The sequence below is a fragment of the Suncus etruscus genome, chromosome 13 (assembly GCF_024139225.1).
Source record: "Suncus etruscus isolate mSunEtr1 chromosome 13, mSunEtr1.pri.cur, whole genome shotgun sequence".
In the NCBI taxonomy this organism is placed as follows: domain Eukaryota; kingdom Metazoa; phylum Chordata; class Mammalia; order Eulipotyphla; family Soricidae; genus Suncus; species Suncus etruscus.
Window position 1 is genome coordinate 13,117,968 of NC_064860.1, and position 19,347 is coordinate 13,137,314.

At 38.3% G+C, this 19,347-nt stretch overlaps 1 non-coding gene across 1 annotated transcript; it reads left to right on the plus strand.

Moving 5' to 3' along the window:
- The first annotated feature begins 13,084 nt into the window (after window positions 1–13,084).
- Window positions 13,085–13,248, plus strand: LOC126026737 (U1 spliceosomal RNA). Its single transcript, XR_007501957.1, has one exon. It is a non-coding gene; the product is annotated as a U1 spliceosomal RNA (small nuclear RNA).
- Window positions 13,249–19,347: the final 6,099 nt, after the last annotated feature.

Sequence of the window (19,347 nt, forward strand, 5' to 3'; positions counted from 1 at the left end):
GTTGTGTTTATCCAAGACTTCTATATTCATCTGCTCACATTCTTTGAGGATTTTTTTTCATTGTCTGATCATTTGTTAAGGCTCTTTTCTATTATCTTTTGTTGTATGCAGTTGTTATGTACCTCCTCTTCCAGCTCACTGATTCAGTCCTCAGATGCTTTACTCTGTGGAGAGGCTTTCCAATTTCATTTTTCCTAACATATTTTTCAGTCTGTTATTTCAGTTTGAAATTTTCTGATTTCTTTTTTCATATCCTTATGATTCTTACATGTGGTCTGTTCCACTCTATCTATGCTTTCTTTGAGTTCTATGAACAGCCTCCTCATTTTTTCTCTAAACCTCTTATCTGAGAGGTTACATAGGTGGTTGTCATTTTTGGGGTCATCAGAGCTGCTATCTTCATTCTCTATGCATGGTGTTGGCCTGCATTGTTTCCCCATTGTCACGTCTATAGTGTGATGTTTTCTGCATGTTGTGCTAAGGTTCATTGACTAGAAGATGTGAGCAGCTGCAGAGTGAAGTTGAGTGGCTAGACTCCTCTGGCTCCACCCTACTTGGGCAGTCTAGCTCACCTCTGATAACTTAGCTTCTGGATGGGGCTGGTCCTAAAAGCTACATTTGATGGTCAGGAAGCAGCTGCTTGCATTGGCACTCAGCAGAAATCCCAAATTAAAAAAATTATAACGTAAGGATCATGGGCCCGGAGAGATAGCACAGCGGTGTTTGCCTTGCAAGCAGCTGATCCAGGACCAAAGGTGGTTGGTTTGAATCTCGATGTCCCATATGGTTCCCCGTGCCTGCCAGGAGCTATTTTGTCATTTTAAAAAAAATGCCATTTTTCAGTTTAAAGAAAAGTTGTTGCTGAAGTTTCTTACAGTAAAACAAAAATACATAAAAAGGACATTTAGACCAATGAAACAATACAGTGCAGAATTTGTCTTAGAACTCTGAAAAATTAATTGCTGGAGTTTAAGACACTCAGTATTTAAGTTATGGCAGTCTGACCACGCAAATTTGGTGCCAAGATTAAAGAATAGTCTCTTCAATGAACATTGCTAAAAAATATTAGTGGATAACCAAATATACATAAGTAAAATGAACCCTTATATTACATAACCCATTAAAAACCAATGCAAAACTTGCTCAAAAATAACATAAAGCCTATTACTGTAGAACTATTAGTACAAAACTATTAAAATAAAACTTTCTTTAGAGAATACAGAAGGCTTCATGACACAGGACTTGAAAAAGGTATCCTAAGTATAACAACAGAAGCACAGAAATAGAAAAGAAAAAATAGATAAAATATATATATATATATTATTGTATTATAAGATTTAAATGGTTTCTGTTATTTAAAAACAGAAGTTCTTATATAGAAATTTACATTTTCAAAAATTTCTGTTCAAACAGATGCAATTAACAGAGGGAAATGCAAGTTGAATAAAAATTTTGGGAGCCAGAGTGATAACACAGTGGTAGGACATTTGCCTTGCATGCGGCTGATCTAGGTTCAATCCTTGGCATCCCATCTGGTCCTCCAAGCCTTCCAGGAGTGATTTCTGAGGGCAAAGCCAGGAATACCCTCTAAGCACCATGAGGTGAGTTCCAAAATAACAATAACAACAAAATAATTAAAATGTTTGAAAAACATCAGTAAAGTTTAAATATCAAAATGGTCCCCTGAGCCTTCCAGGAGCCATTTCTGAGCATAGAGCCAGGAGTGACTCCTGAACACTGCCAGGTGTGACCCCAAAAAATAAAAAAATAAATATATATATATAAAATATTTCAAATTATAAGCAAAATTAAATAACCTAATTTTTTATGTATTTTTAAATCATTCAATAAGATAGTTATTTGAACTGCAGTATCTTCACATTATTTTTTTTTACACCACCCATCACCAGTGCAACATTCCCATCACCAATGTCCCAAGTCTTCCTCCTCCCCACCCGACCCCCGCCTGTACTCTAAACAGGTTCTCAATTTCCCTCATACATTCTCATTATTAGGACAGTTCAAAATGTAGTTATTTATCCAACCAAACTCATCACTCTTTGTGATGAGCTTCCTGAGGTGAGCTGGAACTTCCAGCTCTTTTCTCTTTTGTGTCTGAAAGTTATTATTGCAAGAATGTCTTTCATTTTTCTTAAAACCCATAAATGTGTGAGACCATTCTGCGTTTTTCTCTCTCTCTCTCTGACTTATTTCACTCAGCATAATAGATTCCGTGTACATCCATGTATAGGAAAATTTCATGACTTCATCTCTCCTGACAGCTGCATAATATTCCATTGTGTATATGTACCACAGTTTCTTTAGCCATTCGTCTGTTGAAGGGCATCTTGGTTGTTTCCAGAGTCTTACTATGGTAAATAGAGCTGCAATGAATATAGGTGTAAGGAAGGGGTTTTTGTATTGTATTTTTGTGTTCCTAGGGTATATTCCTAGGAGTGGTATAGCTGGATCGTATGGGAGCTCGATTTCCAGTTTTTGGAGGAATCTCCATATTGCTTTCCATAAAGGTTGAACTAGACGGCATTCCCACCAGCAGTGGATAAGAGTTCCTTTCTCCCCACATCCCGGCCAACACTGTTTATTCTCATTCTTTGTGATGTGTGCCATTCTCTGTGGTGTGAGGTGGTATCTCATCGTTGTTTTGATTTGCATCTCCCTGATGATTAGTGATGTGGAGCACTTTTTCATGTGTCTTTTGGCCATCTGTATTTCTTCTTTGTCAAAGTGTCTGTTCATTTCTTCTCCCCATTTTTTGATGGGATTAGATGTTTTTTTCTTGTAAAGTTCTGTCAGTGCCTTGTATATTTTGGAGATTAGCCCCTTATCTGATGGGTATTGGGTGAATAGTTTCTCCCACTCAGTGGGTGGCTCTTGTATCTTGGGCACTATTTCCTTTGAGGTGCAGAAGCTTCTCAGCTTAATATATTCCCATCTGTTAATTTCTGCTTTCACTTGCTTGGAGAGTGCAGTTTCTTCCTTGAAGATGCCTTTAGCCTCAATGTCCTGGAGTGTTTTACCTACGTATTGTTCTATATATCTTATGGTTTTGGGGCTGATATCGAGGTCTTTAATCCATTTGGATTTTACCTTCGTACATGATGTTAGCTGGGGGTCTAAGTTCAATTTTTTGCAAGTGGCTACCCAGTTGTGCCAACACCACTTGTTGAAGAGGCTTTCTTTGTTCCATTTAGGATTTTTTGCTCCTTTATCAAAAATTAGGTGATTGTATGTCTGGGGAACATTCTCTGAGTATTCAAGCTTATTCCACTGATCTGAGGGCCTGTCCTTATTCCAATACCATGCTGTTTTGATAACTATTGCTTTGTAGTAAAGTTTAAAGTTGGGGAAAGTAATTCCTCCCATATTCTTTTTCCCAATGATTGCTTTAGCTATTCGAGGGTGTTTATTGTTCCAAATAAATTTCAAAAGTGACTGGTCCACTTCTTTGAAGAATGTCATGGGTATCTTTAGGGGGATCGCATTAAATCTGTACAGTGCTTTGGGGAGTATTGCCATTTTAATGATGTTAATCCTGCCAATCCATGAGCAGGGTATGTGCTTCCATTTCCGCGTGTCCTCTCTTATTTCTTGGAGCAGAGTTTTATAGTTTTCCTTGTATAGGTCCTTCACATTTTTAGTCAAGTTGATTCCAAGATATTTGAGTTTGTGTGACACTATAGTGAATGGAGTTGTTTTCTTAATGCCCATTTCTTCCTTATTAGTATTGGTGTATAGAAAGGCCATTGATTTTTGTGTGTTAATTTTGTAGCCTGCCACCTTGCTATATGAGTCTATTGTTTCTAGAAGCTTTTTGGTAGAGTCTTTGGGGTTTTCTAAGTAGAGTATCATGTCATCTGCAAACAGTGAGAGCTTGACTTCTTCCTTTCCTATCTGGATTCCCTTGATATCCTTTTCTTGCCTAATCGCTATAGCGAGTACTTCCAGTGCTATGTTGAATAGGAGTGGTGAGAGAGGACAGCCTTGTCTTGTGCCAGAATTTAGAGGAAAGGCTTTCAGTTTTTCTACATTGAGGACAATATTTGCCTCTGGCTTGTGGTAGATGGCCTTAACTATATTGAGAAAGGTTCCTTCCATTCCCATCTTGCTGAGAGTTTTGATCAAGAATGGGTGTTGGACCTTGTCAAATGCTTTCTCTGCGTCGATTGATATGATCATGTGATTTTTATTTTTCTTGCTGTTGATGTTGTGTATTATGTTGATAGATTTACGGATGTTAAACCAGCCTTGCATTCCTGGAATGAAACCTACTTGATCGTAGTGGATGATCTTCTTAATGAGGCATTGAATCCTATTTGCCAGGATTTTGTTGAAGATCTTTGCATCTGCATTCATCAGCGATATTGGTCTGTAATTTTCTTTTTTCGTAGCATCTCTGTCTGGTTTAGGTATCAAGGTAATGTTGGCTTCATAAAAGCTATTTGGAAGTTTTCCTGTTTTTTCAATTTCATGAAAGAGTCTTGCCAGGATTGGTAGTAGTTCCCCTTGAAAGGTTTGAAAGAATTCATTAGTAAATCCATCTGGGCCTGGGCTTTTGTTTTTGGGCAGACATTTGATTACTTTCTTAATTTCCTCAATAGTAATGGGTGTGTTTAGATATGCTACATCCTCTTCATTCAATCGTGGAAGATTATAAGATTCCAAAAATTTATCCATTTCTTCCAGGTTTTCATTTTTAGTGGCATAGAGTTTTTCAAAGTAGTTTCTGATTACCCTTTGAATCTCTACCATATCAGTAGTGATCTCTCCTTTTTCATTCCTAATACGAGTTAACAAGTTTCTCTCTCTTTCTTTCTTTGTTAGTTTTGCCAGTGGTCTATCAATCTTGTTTATTTTTTCAAAGAACCAACTTCTGCTTTCGTTGATCTTTTGGATGGTTTTTCTGGTTTCCACTTCATTGATTTCTGCTCTCAGATTTGTTATTTCCTTCTGCCTCCCTATTTTTGGATCCTTTTGTTGGGCACTTTCTAATTCTATGAGCTGCGTCATTAAGCTATTCAGGTCTGCCCCTTCTTCTTTCCTGATGTGTGCTTGCAAAGCTATAAATTTTCCTCTCAGTACTGCTTTTGCTGTGTCCCATAGGTTCTGATAAATTGTGTCTCCATTGTCATTTGTTTTCAGGAAGGTTTTGATTTCCTCTTTGATTTCATCTCGGACCCACTGATTATTCAGTATGAGGCTATTTAACTTCCAGGTGTTAAAATTTTTCTTCTGTGTCCCTTTGTAGTTTATATATAATTTCAGGGCTTTGTGGTCAGCAAAGGCAGCCTGCAAAATTTCTATCCTCTTGATATTATGGAGGTATGTTTTGTGTGCTAACATGTAGTCTACCCTAGAGAATGTCCCACGTACATTAGAGAAAAATGTGTATCCAGGCTTCTGGGGGTGGAGTGTCCTGTATATATCTACTAGGCCTCTTTCTTCCATTTCTCTCCTCAGGTCTAGTATATTCTTGTTGGGTTTCAGTCTGGTTGACCTGTCTAGTGTTGACAATGCCGTGTTGAGGTCTCCCACAATTATTGTGTTGTTATTGATATTATTTTTCAGATTTGTCAACAGTTGTATTAAATATTTTTCTGGCCCCTCATTCGGTGCATATATGTTTAGGAGGGTGATTTCTTCCTGCTGTACATATCCCTTGATTAATACAAAATGTCCATCTTTGTCCCTTACAACTTTCCTCAGTATAAAGTTTGCATCATCTGATATTAATATGGCCACTTCTGCTTTTTTTTGGGTGTTGTTTGCTTGGATGATTTTCCTCCAGCCTTTTATTTTGAGTCTATGTTTGTTCTGACTATTCAGGTGAGTTTCTTGTAGGCAGCAGAAGGTTGGATTGAGTTTTTTGATCCATTTAGCCACTCTGTGTCTCTTAACTGGTGCATTTAGTCCATTGACATTGAGAGAAAGAATTGTCCTGGGAGTTAGTGCCATCTTTATATTAAAGTTTGGTGTGTCTGTTGGTAAGCCTTGTCTTAAAGTATGCCGTTCAGTTTTTCTTTTAAGAATGGTTTTGAGTCTGTGAAGTTTTTGAGCTGTTGTTTGTCTGTGAAACTATGTATTGTTCCTTCAAACCTGAAAGTGAGTTTTGCTGGGTGCAGTATTCTAGGCGAAGCATTTATTTCATTGAGTTTTGTCACTATGTCCCACCACTGCCTTCTGGCCTTGAGTGTTTCTGGTGACAGGTCTGCAGTAAATCTCAAGAATGTTCCCTTGAATGTAATTTCTCTTTTCGATCTTGCTGCTTTCAGAATTCTGTCTCTATCTATGGGATTCGTCATTGTGACTAGGATATGTCTTGGGGTGTTTTTTCTGGGGTCTCATTTAGTTGGCACTCTTCGGGCATGCAGGATTTGATCACATGTATTCATTATCTCTGGTAGTTTCTCTTTAATGATGTTCTTGACTGTTGATTCTTCCTGGAGATTTTCTTCCTGAGTCTCTGGGACTCCAATGATTCTTAAGTTGTTTCTGTTGAGCTTATCATAGACTTCTATTTTCATCTGTTCCCATTCTTTGAGTAATTTTTCCATTGTTTGATCATTTGCTTTGAGGCTTTTTTCCAATTTCTTCTGCTGTATGTAATTGTTATGTATCTCATCTTCCAGTGTACTGATTCTATCCTCAGCTGCTGTTAACCTGTGGGAAATCTCAAACATGTTTTTCTTCAATTCATCTACTGAGTTTCTCAGACCTGTTATTTGATCTGAAATTTCTGTTTGGAGTTTTCTCATTTCTATCTTCATATTCTCCTGATTCTTTTTAGTTTTCTCTTCTATACTTTGTTTGAGTTCTTTGAACATGTTCCATATTGCAACTCTAAACTCCTTATCTGAGAGACTGACTAGGTGGTTGGTCATGTTCAAGTCATCAGAGTTGCCATCTTCATTCTCTATGTCTGGCACTGGCCCGTGTTGTTTCCCCATTGTCACACTAGTACTGCGTGTTTTTCTACGTGCTTTGATTGTATTCATCGGCTAAATGCTGTGCACCGTCACGAAGGGGAGCGGAGCAACCGTGCTCCTCTGGCTTCTCCCTTTCTGGGCGTGTCGACTCACCTCCGCGGAAGGCTCACAGGAAGGCAGGCTGGCAGATGGGCCGCACCCAGGATGAAATCCTAAATAACCTAATTTTTAAAATGAAGTTGAAGAGATATTTTCATAAAGTTACCAACAAATTTATGAAAACAAATTGGCAACAATCTTAAAGAAAACGCTAATATTACTAAATATTAATCTAATGCAAATCAAAACCAAAGTATTATATTACTTCACTCGTGTGAGTATAACTACTATCAAAATATAAACAAGTTCTGGCAAAACTATACAGAAAGTGGAAACTTTATGAATTGTTAATGAGAATGTAAAATGGTACAAGCTTATAGAATGCATTATAAAAGCTCCTAAAATATTAAAAATAAAATTTGCATATGAACTGGCACTGTATCTTCTGAACCTATAAAGCTATTTATTTATTTATTTATTTTGTTTTATGTTTTTGGGGTCTACACCTAGTGACACTCAGAGGTTACTCCTGGCTATCCACTCAGAAATCGCTCCTGGCTTGGATGATCATATGGGATGCCAGAGATTGAACAGAGGTCTGTCTTGGGTCAGCCACATGCAAGGCAAAAACCCTACTTCTGTGCTACCTAAAACAATTTAAAACAAAATCTTGAAAAGATATCTGCATAGCCTGGTTGGTATTAACATGACTCAAAATTGCCAAGAGGTGTAAGCAATTTAAGTATTCATTAACAAAGTAATGGGAAATAGAATGTGGCATATGCACACAAAGAAATATTATTTGGACATTTTTCTAAAAGAACTATTAGACACATGTTAATATGAATGAAACTTGAAAACATGCAAAGTAAAAAAGCCAGTCACAAAAGATAAGCAAAATATGATTCCATTAAAACAGTTTAGAGTAGTCAACATCATATATAAATAAAGTAAAAATGTTATATACAGGGGAGAGAAAAATGTAGTTGATGCTAAACATGGTACTTTTTATTTTGCAAGATAAAACTGGAAATTGAATGCATAACAACATGACTCTACTTAATATTTCTGAACTATATAGTTATATTTTCATGTTACATATTTTACCATAAAAATTATAGTAAATGTACAAAATTATCATTAAGAATAATGTTAGCAGAACACTGACCTCCTCCTACTGGGCACGAACCAGGCTGTGCAGGTGACCCCTCTTGTAGAACCCCAACAATTAGGATATCACCTTTCCTTTAACAACTCATAAATGGGATGCCTCTGTGGAGGAGTGGATGGGTGAAGGAGCTAGCCAACAGCCCCCCTTACTAAATCCTAGAGCAGAAATATGGAACTGCCAGGCCAGGCCTTCAGAGAGAGAGGCAGGGCAGCTGGGTCTCTGGGGCTGTGGGGAAGGGAGCATGGAGCTCCACACACCAGGCATAATAAACCGAGCTGTGCAGGCGTTATTTCTCATCAGTCCTCACTTTCCAAAATGTGCAGGCGCGGATAACTGTACTTAGTTTACCATGATACCACAATGCTCATAATTTTACATTGCTCCTAGGAAAGAAAACAGAATGTCAAAGTTCCTCTGAATGATTAACTCTTCACAAAGCAGAACATTCTTCCCACTTCAGCCAGATGTCAACCAGCCCCCAAAGTGAAAAGATAAATTCTTTACATGACAAGAAGCCGACATTCAGCTGCTTTTGATTTGCTCTTGGTGGCCCCTCTTCCTTCACTTCCCTCTACCATGGACTTTTGCTTCCTACAGATTCGGAGGCTGAGAAGCCCCCAGCTTGCTGATACTCCCTGATATGTGACTGCTGGGAGCCATCTTCCTGAGACTACAAAAATCCAACTCACAGATTGAAGCTGGGTTCTGGATCTTACCCCTTCCCTGCCTGCTGGAGGCGGCTTCTTCCTACAGCCATCAGTGGATTTTGATTAATCCACTTTAGGAAGAGTGGGTTGCACGGGCAGCGAAATATGAAATATGTAATAATGAAAACCACACTAAATACATCTTATGGGAACGCGCATCTGCAATAGATGTGAGACAATTTTATTTTTCAAGCCGGTGACATATAAGCACGTCTCTGGTATGCATGGTATTTTCGAGCTAACAAAAGGTGGAGAATCTTAGGAGAAACAACACAATGGTACCAAGCCCTAGAATAAACATATAAAAAAAAAAAAAACTGGGGCCGGGCGGTGGCGCTGGAGGTAAGGTGCCTGCCTTGCCTGCGCTAGCCTAGGATGGACCGCGGTTCGATCCCCCGGCGTCCCATATGGTCCCCTAAGAAGCCAGGAGCAACTTCTGAGCGCATAGCCAGGAGTAACCCCTGAGCATCACAGGGTGTGGCCCAAAAAACAAAAAAAAAAAAAACAAAAAAAAAACTAACCAATACTGGTGGAAAGAATCCCAAGCTAACAAGGTAGGAAGTAACATGATTCTTATGACAAAGGAAGAAAAACTGATTTGCATTTTCACTGACCATTAAAATGCAGATTTATCTGGCCACGGGACAAAACTAGCAGAACTTTGGTGATGAGAGTTTCCCTGAGTCATAGACTGAGGCCTAATTTTGGCCTATAGTTTTGCAAGGGAGACAAAGCCAAATGATAGAAAAAGAGATTTTTAATGTCACCATCATGTCAAGTATTTCAGAAATATAGCCAGTAATCCACGTGGGGGGTATAATTAACATCCATGAACGGGCCTGATGACTAAAAATTTCTTGGGAGAAATATCAGCTCACTGCACCAGGAAAGTCAATAGACACATCTGGTGGGCTAGCTTCCCCTATATGGAGACATATATGCTGCATGCCGTGACACTCGCCTATTTCAAAAGACTTAAAAAGGACATATAAATCTCCTCTGAATATTGCTTTAGTGGAACATCGCTTTTGTTGCAATCAGTCTTCTGTAATTAGTGGTCTTGGTTTTTGCTCAGAGCCTAGGATATAGTCTTTCAACATTGTTCCAGAAATTCTGCTCAGACGCAGTTGTCAGGAACACAACATTTTAAACTGCGGTAGGACCTTACACCCTGAACACCTGGCATGGTGACTTGGCTTAGACTTCAGCTGATCGGACATTGACCATTTACCCCTGAACTGTGGACACTATCTGTAGAAACAAACATGGTTCCCTACACCATCACCAGAAATAAGAACTCTAACAAGGAAGGCGTTCCACTTCGCCATGGCACTGACTTACTCCAAAGATGGCATTTATGACACCATGACAATCTAGGAAGAGCAATAGTCTGCTTTTAGGACAGGATTCTCTGCAATTCTGCAATTCTAATGGTGAGACAAAACCAGAAGATACTATACATCATGCGGCCTTCAACATAGGACCTTTACAGAAACCAGGATCTATAACTACAGAAACCAGACAGCAACAACTATGAAGGTGATGAACTGTATTGGGACCACAGAAAAGTCTAAGAGGTTGGACAACCTAGTGGGCTTGGAGCATGTAAATGGTCCTATGCCAAAATAGTTCAGGGGTGAGGTCTCCCTATTTTTAAGCCAAAGGTTTCTCCTACTAATTTTTCCCATATTTTGCTGTGACTATACAAATAACAACTGCCACACATCTGTTTTGTGTGTATGTGCATCTACCATCTTTTTAAAAAAAGAAGTGTACTAAAGCTTCTACTATTGTATTAACGACTTTTTGGTGATACAATAATTGTCACAAATAAAACTTCTAATGAACTCTGCTTTTTTTCCAATTTTCTTTATTTCTCTTATTTTTTGATCTCCTATTTTCTTTATACTTTTTGATAACTTCACTTCCTGTCATCATGAAACAAATGTATTTTTTTTTTTTTTGGTTTTTGGGCCACACCCGGTAACGCTCAGGGATTACTCCTGGCTATGCGCTCAGAAGTCGCTCCTGGCTTGGGGGACCATATGGGACGCCGGGGGATCGAACCGCGGTCCGTCTCCTAGGCTAGCGCAGGTAAGGCAGGCACCTTACCTCCAGCGCCACCGCCCGGCCCCAAAACAAATGTATTTGATCAGTTTTGTCAACTATGATACATTTTCTTTAAATAAATTTATTTTAAAAAGACTAAAGTTAGCATTTGCCTAGAAAGAAAGAATAAATAATTGATTTAGCAAAAGTACACTGAAAGATAGAAAAGTTTCCATCCAATAGTCTATTTTATTGATTAAGTTGTTCATGACTTATACTCCAGAAAAGGATCTATATGTCTTTTTTATATAACGTAAGTTTAATATGTGATAAATGCTCCTTTGTCTTTGCTGAAGATACAAAAGAACAATTAAAAGAATACAAATGCCTATTCAACAGTAAGAGGCAGTAAATGTTGTCTTTTATCTTTCTTTTTATTTCCTGAAGATATCCAACTGAAGTGTTATGTCACACAGATTTTTACAGACCTGAATAACTGAGATACCATGGTAACCTTAATATGAGAATTCAAACTCCTACTGAATGTTGGCTTTTTGTTTTGTTTTTTGTTTTTCACAACAAAGACTTAGTTTTATATTTGCTACAAAGCACAAAAGATTTCAGGGAAAGACTATAAAACAATAAAGATATGTCTAAAATATAAAGTTAAATATGACAACTTTTGGATGAAATGTATATACACAGTCTACTGTCTTATCTTAAAATCAGTATCTAGACAATTTCCAAAGAAGAGTGAATCACATATGATTCCAAATACTGTATATTTTTGCTTCATAACACCAAGAATATGTTGTCATTTTACATGTGAATATTGATATTTAATCATTTCTCAGTTCGAAAATAGTACTGCTAGATTGATGAAAGAACTGGAAAACATAGAGCAATATGTCCAAGAGGGATAGATTGAAAGAAGGAAGGAGAATATGCCCTGCCTATTTTATTTGCAATTTCAATTAGAATAAAATCACCACCACTTCATAAGGTGTTTAAAAAAAATCCTTTGCATGACAGATCAGAGTGATAGCATAGTGAGTAGGGACTTTACCATACATGCTACAAACCCAAGTTTGATCCCAGCATCCCATATGGTCCCTGAGCCTGCCAAAAGTAATTCCTGAGTACAGAGCCAAGAGTAACCCCTGAGAGTCACCAACTGTGACCCCCACACAAAAACAAACAAATCACAAAAGCATAAAAAACCTCTACAGAAATGTCTTAAGATTTACCATGTCAAGGCAGGATTATAGTGTTCTGTCTATTCACAGTTTATTTATCCACTGTTTATTCACAGTGGAGCAAGATTCTCATAGAATTTGATACTTGGGGAGATAGAAATGCACACAATTGGAAAATTAAAATGTTGCAAAGTTAGGTTTTTGTAAAGGGTCTTTTCAGTGGATATAAACTCTTCTAATATTTAGAAGTAACAAGGGAGTAAAAAATCTTCTGGGTATTTCCTCATTTCCAATGAGTGTGGAGTATTTATTACTGTGTGGGTGTGATAGAGAATTCCTCTCTCTGACAGAAAATCAGCTAGTACCTACCAGCGTACCATTACATAGTTCATTCCAGAGGGGACTTGGAATCAGAATCAGAAAGTATCTGATTTTCATGTACTAAAGTCAACTTGGTCACCAAAAAACACAACTAGATTTATGCTCATTAAAACACACACACACACACACACACACACACATAAACACACACAAACACACACATAATGTCCCCTGGGCCCCTATGCATGCTTTCTTCTAAACATTTATTCAGATCAAAGTAGTTGACCCTGGTAACACCATTCCAACCAATCTTATAACTATTGCTCAATTTAATATCACTATTTAGTCAATAACCATATATCATTAAGACTAAGACATTTATTTACAATAAAGCCATTATCTACTAATTAGCACTCCATAAAGTGTTGGTTAAACAAATATAGTTTATATTTCCTTTGTAAAATAGTGTTTAGGATATATAAGTTCACAGATAGCACAAAGAAAAGACAGAGCATTACAGTTGAGATTTGATATGAATTTATATATAAGTTTTCTAATTTCTATGAGCTTAAGCTTTAAGATAAGAAAAGACGTGGGATACTTACCTGGCACGGGAGATACCATGATCACGAAGGTGGTTTCCCCAGGGCAAGGCTTATCCATTGCACTCCGGATGTGCTGACCCCTGCAATTTCCCCAAATGTGGGAAACTCAACTGCATAATTTGTGGTTGTGGGGGACTGCGTTTGCACTCTCCCCTGAAAAAAGAAAAGAAAAGAAAAGAAAAGAAAAGAAAAGAAAAGAAAAGACACAGGAAAGCAGAAAAGCTCTCAAAGGATAAAGTAAATTTCAAAGGATAAAGGAAAAGAAAAGAAAGATCTGAATCTTTGACTCGCCATTGATTAACATATACTCAGTAGGATGACAGTTTTATGTCAGTGGATAGGTACAGTGGACACTATTAGGAAAACTGTACAAACTAAAGATAAGTGATGTATACTAATCCCAACATTAGCCTTGGTGTGGTTTCTTTGAAATTAAGCAAGTTTTTCTGGGCCACACCCAGTAACACACAAGGGTTACTCCTGGCTCTGTGCTCAGAAGTTACTCCTGACCAAGGGGACCATCTGGGACACCTAAGATGGAACAGGTCCGCCCTGGGTTAGCCACGTGCAAGGCAAATGCCCTATAGCTGTGCTATGGCTCCTACCACAAACTAGCATTTTTTTAATATTTTTTATTGTGATCAAAGTGAATTACAAATCTTTCACAATAATATTGAAGGCACATTGTGACAAAGAATTAAGGCAGTTCCCAGCACCAATCTTATCCTCCCTCCACACCTGTTCCCAGCATACATCCCATACCTCCACCTCTTTATTCCTTGGACTGCTAATATAAGAGATCTCCTTTGTATATAACTTGCTGTATATTGGGTATCAATTCTGATGTCGTTGAATTTGGGTTTGGTGCTTAAGTCCGATCATTTTTAATTCCACTTAGTGTTCATATGACTGGTTGTTCCTGGTACCATTCATTTTCCCCCCCTCAAGTTATGAGGGAGACGAGATGATTCAAGTAGTTGATTCTGTAGTTCTGTTAGAAAAGAAAAGAGAGACCTGAGCGCTAAAACTTTGAGACTACCCTCTCCCATCCCACTGGAGCCCCTCTGTTGGCCCGAGAAGCATGAGCACCTGGGTGCCCTTTCTTTGGGCAGGGTTGTGACAGAACAACCCCTCCTCATCAAAACAGGAAATGCACGCACTTCGTTGCCGGATCTTTTGGGCTGGTTTGAAACTGCCCTCACCCCTGCCAGGCCAGGTAGCATGCACACCTGGGCGCTAGAACTTTGGACTTGTTTGAGATTGCAAACACTACCCCTCGCCAGACCAGGAAGTGTACACACCAGGGCAACCCAACTTTGGGTTGTTTTGAGAATGCCCTTCCCCACCCCACCAGACCAGGAAACACATGCACCTTGGCCCGAGACCTTTGAGCAGGGTTGAGAAAGCCTGCCCCACCCCAATCAAGAACTGTGTGAATATACCAGATAGTTTAATTTATATGACATATATCCAATCAACTCAGACCTAACACTCAATTTCCTCAGATAATCCACATCTCATAAAACAGGATATCAAAACACTGTGATATCCCAATCATACTTAGACAAGCCATCTGGCTAAGGAAAAATAAACTCTAAAACGAATATACCTTTAAGCACCTCTAATACAATCAGTACAGCAGTCCACTTTATTAAACAACCAGAAAACTCAACAGTCAAAACCACCAGATGCAAAGAAATAAAGGTGAACTAAGGAAGATACTAGCAGCTGAGGAAATGGAGAGAAATCCCATCAAGTTTCCAAGTCCAGCAAAACTCACGAGCCCAAGAGATGAGAACCTAAAAGTAAGAATGAATGCCCTAGCAATGGAAATCAAGGAATCACTAACTAGCCTGAGAGATCAAAAAAATCTATAGATGAACAATTCAGCCAACTCAAAGAAGAACTTTGACAGCAGATGAAAGAATTCATACAATTGGAAATAAGGAAATAAGGAAAATATAAAAACATGTAGCAACCCATAAGAGCAGAATTACATAGTTAGAAGAATGCATAGAGGAACTTGAGGAAAAGCAACAAAACAACAAGGGTAAAAAAAAGTCAATAAGAAAGCAAGAGACAAAAATTGGAAGAAAAAGTTAGATACCTAATGAACAAAGATTTAAAAAATTACTTACAAATTGTAGGAATACAAGAAGGGGAGGAAAAAGGGAAAAGAGAAAAACAAATAGTGAGGGGATTAATAGAAGAGAAATTTCCCACCCTCTGGAAAGAGACACCTATACAAATCCAGGAGGCAAAAAGAGTCCCCAATAAAATAGACCCTAACAGACCAACACCAAGACATATAGTAATCCAACTGAAAGAAAAAAAACACAAATAAAAAAATGAATTATTCAAAGTAATAAGGGAGAGAAAATCCTCAAATACAAAAGATGGTCATAAGAATCAAACCAGACCTCCCATTTGAAAGAACTCTAGCAAGAAGACAGTGGAGTGACATATTTAAACAACTGAATGAAAGAAACTTCCAGCCTAGAGTACACTACCCAGCAAAATTCTCATTCATATGGGAAGGAGAACAAAAAACATTCTCAGACAAAAAAAGAACTCAAACTATTTGCGCTAAACAAACCATCTCTAAATGAACTTCTCAAAGATGTTCTACACAATCCAAACCCCGGGTTGAAATAGCAAACACTCGACTCAATGCAATAGCACAGCAATCCTTTCTGTAAGTAATCTCCTTAAATGTCAACAGGCTAACTTCCCTTATTAAAAGACACAGAGTAGAGGGATGGATCAGAAAACAAAAAACCAAACATCTGCTGCCTCCAAGAAACACACCTAAAAGAACAGGATAGGCACAGGCTTAGAATTAAAGGATGGAAATCGAGTATTCAAGCCAACGGGAAATAAAAAGAAACTGGGACAGCCATTCTTTTATCAGACCAAATTGCATTCAATCTCAAGAAAGTGCTTAGAGACAAGGAGGGTCACTACTTACTGATTAGGGGAACTTTCGATCAAGAAGTTCTAACCCTGATCAATATTTATGTGCTGATTATAGAGCCAGCAAAATATATAAGGCATTTGCTCACAAACCTAGAGAAACATATGGAAGGAAATGTGATAGTAGTAGGAGATTTCAATACTCCAGTTTCACCAATAGACAGATCCACCAGGCAGAAAACTAACAAAGATATAAGAACCCTAAATGAGAAATTAGAGGTTCCAAACCAGCAGAGGGTTCGGGCACTTAGGTGCGCTTGCTCAGCTTGCTGGCAGGAGGGGTCCCCAGGGGAGAGGGCGTTCCCAAACCTGAGGATTTGGATGCCCAGGTTCAAGCACTCACTAGGTCAGCAGAAGGGATCTCGAGTGGAGTGAGAGGCATTCTCAAACCAGAGGGTCCGAACACCCAGGTTCCCGCACTGGGTGCTGGTGAAAGAGGTCCCCAGGGGGAGAGTGTTCTCTTTTTCTTGCTGCCTTCTTTCCAACAATCCCCCCTCCTTTTTTTTTTCCTGGTTTTGAGCCACAACCCGTGATGCTCTGGTTTATTTATGGCTATACCCTCAGAAATAGCTCCTGGCTTGGAAGACCATATGGGAAGTCAAAGATTGAACCCAGGTCCATCCAGGGTCAGCCACGTGCAAGGCAAACGCCCTACCATTGTGCTATTGCACCGGCCCCTAAAATCTCCTATTTTTAGTTAGAATACTTTATCTTCTTTTTTCTCTTCTTCCTCCTATATTAGAATTAACTATTAGCGTGAATACAATGATCAAATAAAATCTAAAACTATAATAGTTGAAATTGGGTTGATTCAAACTGGCAGAGAGGTTCTTGCTGAGAAGGAAAGGCAGTCTCAAACCAGCTCAAAGTTCTGGGCACCCAGGTTCACATGCTTACCAGGCCAGAGGAGGGGATGCTACAGAATTATCCATAAATGCAAGAATAATTTTCCTCATAGAACTACATATGGGCCAAATGTAGCATACTCTGGTCTTCCCACTGAAAATTGGTCTCTTCAGTAAGAAAAATTAAAGAACACAAACTAATTTTATTTTTTTTCTTTTGTGCCGTACCCTGCAGTGCTCAAGGCCTTACTCCAAGGTCTTCACCAAAGGATCATTCCCAGCAGTGCCTGCGGGATCATATGGGGTGCTGGGGATTGAACCTGGGAAGCAACATGCAAGGCAAGCACTCTGCCTGCTGAACTATTTCTCCGCTCTCTCAAGATTTACATTATAATGCAATTACAATTGGAAGAGAAGATTTACCCACCACTCATCTTAATATGGTTACTATTCAAGATAGATAGAGTACTCATGACAAGAAAGGCTGGAGTAATAGTGCAGCACCATTCACAATAACCAAAATCTATAAACATCTCAAGTGTTTTTTGTTTTTGCTTTTGTTTTTTTCAAAATTCATAATGTATATGGGGCTGGAGCAGTGTCACAAGAGGTAAGGCATCTACCTTGCCCACGCTAGCTTAGGACAGACCACGGTTTGATCCCCAGGATCCCATATGGTCCCCCAAGTGATTTCTGAGCACATAGCCAGGAGTAACACCTGAACTTCACAAGATATGGTCTAAAAAAGTAGAAAAAAACATATAGTGTGTATATACATATATGTACATATAAATATATAGATATCTACAGACAATGTAATAGTACTCAGCTAAGACAACTAAGACATAATTGACCACCATGTTGACAGAACTGGAGAGGATCATGCTGAGCAAAGTTAGTCAAAAGAAGAGGGCCAGATACAGAATGATCTTTCTCATATATGAGATATAGACGCATAGTAAGAAAATAAAAAGTGGCCTAAATTGGGTACCCGACTCATTGCCTTAAAAGTACAGCATGCCATTTCATAATAGTAGAGGATAAAGGTGTTTGTTTTCCCTGCAGAAGAACAGATTTAATTCTGGCATCTCCTATGGTACCCTGAGCACTGCCAAAAGAGAATCCTGAGATGCAGAGCCAGCAATAAACCCTGAGTATTACCAGGCATGGACAGAAAACAAAACCAAAAACAAATGGCCAAAGTCAAGAAAAACCTGAGCAGTGGTCTACAAAACAAATCTTATGGTAGCTGGGAAGAGAGTAAGAAGATTGAGAGTCCCAGAGTCAATTGTTGAAGGAAGCAAAAAAAGATGGAGTATGTGATGTTGGAATAGTCTATACATGAAACCCCAACCCTAGCTGTATTGTAAATCATGGTAATGAAAATAATATGTAAAATATTCACAATAACTTTGCCTCAGAGGAGTTGAGTTTATCCCAAGGACGATAATGTTTAGCCTCAGCAAGGAGGATAATATGACTCTAAATAAGAAAAAGACCATTTTGGTTGGAGACAACCTAAAATTAGCATAACAACATATAATCTGAATATGCTTATTTGCTGAATTTTTTTATATTATGTAAATAGTCCCAAAGCTAATTCCTAATATTCACTGACCTAAGTGAACATGAAACACAATCTGATTTCAGGGAAGTACAATCACCTTCTCAGCTGAAAAACTGACAATGCTTTAAATATATTAAAGAAATTTAAAACAAAGATAGAAATATAATGCTACCACAGCTAACATTCTGCTTGTAAAATTTAGAAACAAGTTTTCTTCAAGTTGAGAGATGAAATGATCTACTTTAAAACTTAGGTGACAAGCAGATGGAAGTATATTTCTCCTTTTAACCCCCAGCCAGTTGACTCATTGCCTTAAAAGTACAGCATACCATTTTATAATAGTACCACCCACTAGGAACATCGAATTTAGTAAGACATAATGGCCTTAGGGAGGAAAATAAATTATGGGTACATAAGATTGGTTGTCATTTCTAGCATCAGATACACTGAATTAATATTTAGACAGAAATCATCTAAAATAAAAAATTAAATGCATGCAGTTTGAATTTTAGACATATTGCTGAGTTGAGAACAAAAATAGTGGGAAATAAAAAAGGATTTTCACGGACATAGCATGGCTGTCAGGAAATTTAGGAAATAAGTCTACATCAAAGGTCTTTTTTCTTCTGAAGGCATCTGCCCAATCTTGGACATCAGAGTTTTCCCTTAAGTCTGTATAGCATATAATGATGGTCATCAATTACTCAGACTCAAATAAGATTTCCCACTATGTATGAAATGAATAAAATAATAACTTTTATTCTAAGTGGAGACAGTAAAATAAACCCCATTCCTAAACTTGAACATCAATGAGTACAGGGTAGAGCCAAGGAGAAAGGGGAGGGACTTTTTTCATATAGCCAAGAGAAA